This window comes from Myotis brandtii, unplaced genomic scaffold (genome assembly GCF_000412655.1).
Source record: "Myotis brandtii unplaced genomic scaffold, ASM41265v1 scaffold581, whole genome shotgun sequence".
Taxonomy (NCBI): domain Eukaryota; kingdom Metazoa; phylum Chordata; class Mammalia; order Chiroptera; family Vespertilionidae; genus Myotis; species Myotis brandtii.
In genome coordinates, this window is record NW_005370182.1 from 787,341 (window position 1) to 790,977 (window position 3,637).

Consider the following 3,637-nt stretch of genomic DNA (forward strand, 5'->3'; position numbering starts at 1 on the left):
CCCCCTCCCCAACCATAAAATTATTTTCGTTGCTACTTCATAACTGTAATTTTGCTACTGTTATGAATCGTAATATAAATATCTGATATGCAGGATGTATTTCCAGGGGTTGCGACATTAGGAAGTCCGATGGATGGAGGTGTGGGAAGAGCTTCAGGTGTGTGCACTCTTGCTGGCCTCCCTCCTTGCTCTTAGGCCCCAGGCACCCTCCACTGGCTATGGCTCCTGGACGCTTATGGCTGGCTCAAGGTGGGGGATATACATTTGTCCCCAAGAAATAGGAGCTCAGCAAGGGAAGTTTCAACCCTATACCAGGTCTTTTTCAGTGAGCTACCTCTGCCATAGGTGACAGGGGCGGCCTTGACAGGGAGGGAGTTGTTAGAGCCAAGGCTGGCAAGAGTGTTGTAGATGCCGAAACTGGTTTGGCTCAGTGAATAGAGCGTTGGCCTGTGGACTGAAAGGTCCCGGGTTCGATTCCGGTCAAGGGCATGTACCTAGGTTGCGGGCACATCCCCAGTAGGAGATGTGCACGAGGCAGCTGATCGATGTTTCTCTCTCATCGATGTTTCTGACTATCTCTCTCCTTTCCTCTCTGTAAAAAATCAATAAAAAAAAATATAAAAAATAATAAAAAAAGAGTGTTGTAGAGTGAGATTGCACTGGGTGACTTCTGAGCTGCTTCTAACAGCCTGTGACTCCATGGAACTCATAAGGAAGGGGCTTCCAGAAAGTCAAGGACTGTTCTGGTCCCTGGGGATGGAGGCCTGCTGCAGCTCCCATTGCCCGACGTGCACTAGGTTTCCCTGGGGGTGGGAGGACAAGTCAGTCACACGTACCTTGCGAGGTACTGTCAAATACCTGCACCCCTTGGGTATATGTTTCTGTGTGCCTAACAGTGTCCGTGCGTGCCTGTTCCTACACGTACGTACACAAAGCCTTTTTACATAACACCATTTTAATGGAAATGCTGTTTTTCCCAAATGAAAGCTGTTGCAGAGGATCTGAATGATGCTTATGTAACTTTAAACACTGAGTTTGGGTACATCGCAGTTCATTAACAGAAGGGGAAAGGGAGGAATTCTCATTTATTTACCGCCCATCATTATCAAAACATCATTAAAGCAATAGAATTATTAAGGTAAATCTTCCATAGTCAGGTTTCTAAGAGTCCTGCCCCCACCCTCTTGCAAGGTAGCTCAGTTGCAGTGGGAGGGTGAGGAGTGCAGGCCGGACCCGGGGTTGAGGATTGAGGGGGATGTGCTACCCACAGTGTTGAACAGGACACTTTTTTCTCTACGCTTACATTTCCTCAGCCATAGAAACAACCCTTCCCTATTTTCTAGTTTACACAGTACTTTCACTTACATTATCTGTCTCATGTGACCTCTTCTTTGGGATTGACAGTGAAAATGTCCATTTTGTAGTTGAGGAAATGGTGTGGAAAGGTTAATGGACTCACCTAAGATTTCACAGTTAAGAAGAGACAGGACTAGAAGTTGTCTGTGGCCTTGACATTTGACCATAGTTCCTTTCCTATCTAGAGGCTGCAGGAGATCCTAGTCACTGTCTTTTCTTGCTAAGAACTCTGACTGTATCACCTCCTCTGAGAAGCCCGCCCGGATGCCCACTCTCACATCAGGGCTTTATAGCCTCCCACACACTCTCTCAAAGCTTAATTAAGCATCTTATCCTGCAGCTGTTAGTTTGCTGATTGGCTTCCCAGCCAGAAGATGGATCGAGACCAGAGATTGTATTATTCACGATTGGGTCTCTTGGGCCTCGCAGAGTACTTGCCACAGAGCAGGCAGCCTTTGTGTGTTTGCTGTATGAGTCTTGATTCTATGTCTTAACCAGTGTTCTTTTGTCCAGTGACCCACAGCAAGAAACCCATTTTATATTGTGAAATAATTGAAATAAATTGTATGGGGACAATACTTATTCTTGCTATGTGTATACACCCTGATATTTTCTATTGTATTCTATTTCATTTTTAAAAAATATATATATATATTGATTGATTTTAGAGAGGAAGGGAGAGGGAGAGAGAGAAACATCAATGATGAGAGAGAATCATTGATCAGCTGCCTCTTGCACACCCCCAAGTGGGGATTGAACCCGCACGCAAGGCTTGTGCCCTTGACTGGAATCGAACTCGGGACCCTTCAGTCCACAGGCCAATGCTATCCACTGAGCCAAACCAGCTAGGGCTCTATTTCCTTTTTTAAACAATTTTTTAAAATATATTTTATTGATTTTTTTACAGAGAGGAAGGGAGAGGGATAGAGAGTCAGAAACATCGATGAGAGAGAAACATCGACCGGCTGCCTCCTGCACACTCCCTACTGGGGATGTGCCCGCAACCAAGGCACATGCCCCTGACCGGAATCGAACCTGGGACCCTTCAGTCCGCAGGCCGACGCTCCATCCACTGAGCCAAACCAGTTTGGCATCTATTTCCTTTTTTAAAGGTGCTGGCCATAACCCTTTAAATTGATTTCATGATCCACCTCCAGGTTGTGATCTATAGTTGGAACAACACTGCTTTCATCTCCTTTCTGCTGTGGATACCTTCTGTGTGTGGGGCTCTAGCTGTTCCTGAAAGGTGCAGAGGAGATGGCCCTCAAGTACCTCTTGCTTTGAGGTCAAAGGAAGGTTTATGAACAGTGGGGCCTTGACTTACGAGTGTCCCGACTAACGAGTTTTTCGAGATACGAGCCATCTCTCGGCCGATTTTTTGCTTTGAGTTGCGAGCTAAAATTCGGTTTATGAGCCAGCGTCAGATACCCCACCGCTAGTTGGCGCAGCGAACGTCACAGTGAACTCACAACATCAGCCCAGCATCATGTGTCTCACTTGTTCACTTTAAGATTTGACATACAAGTAATTTGAGTTATGAGCTCTGTCACTGAACGAATTAAACTCATAAGTCAAGGCCCCCCTGTATAAGAAAGCAGGCAGCCCTGGCCGGTGTGTTCAGTTGTTGGAGCATCATCCCATGTACCGAAATGCCTCGGGTTTGGTTCCCAGTCAGAGCACACACCCAGATTTTGGGTTCCATCCTCAGTCAGGGAGTGTGTGAGGGACAACTGATCCATGTTTCACTCTCTCATTGAATTGATGTTCCTCTCTCTCCCTCCTGCTCTCTCTAAAAGTCAAAACTTATAAAGAAAGCAGGCAGAAACCCTTCCAAGACCATAGGCGAGAGTGTGAATAGAACCCAGGATGGGGGTGACGGGTGTGTGGGGGGGTGTTAGATGAGGGAAGGTTTGGGAGGTCTGATCTGAGGACCTTTGTACCTCCAGAAACTATAGGGTGTCCCAAAATTCATGCAAGATTTGAATTTTGCGTGAGCATTAACAACAACAACAAAAAAAAATAAAAGCCTAATTTTACTTGGTTTATTGAATCAGATTCTAATATCTGTTGCCCTTTGATTTCAATCCCTTCAATTTGATAAGCATTACCAAGTACCAATTATGGCCCAGGAGCAGGGACAATGAAGACCAATGAAGTCGACGGCTTTGCATATGTGCCAGCAAAGCCATGGAGGCCATTTACCCTATGTGCTATTCTATACATAACCCTACACTGTATACTTTATGAATCAATAAAAAATTTACAATTTTTAATTATAAAC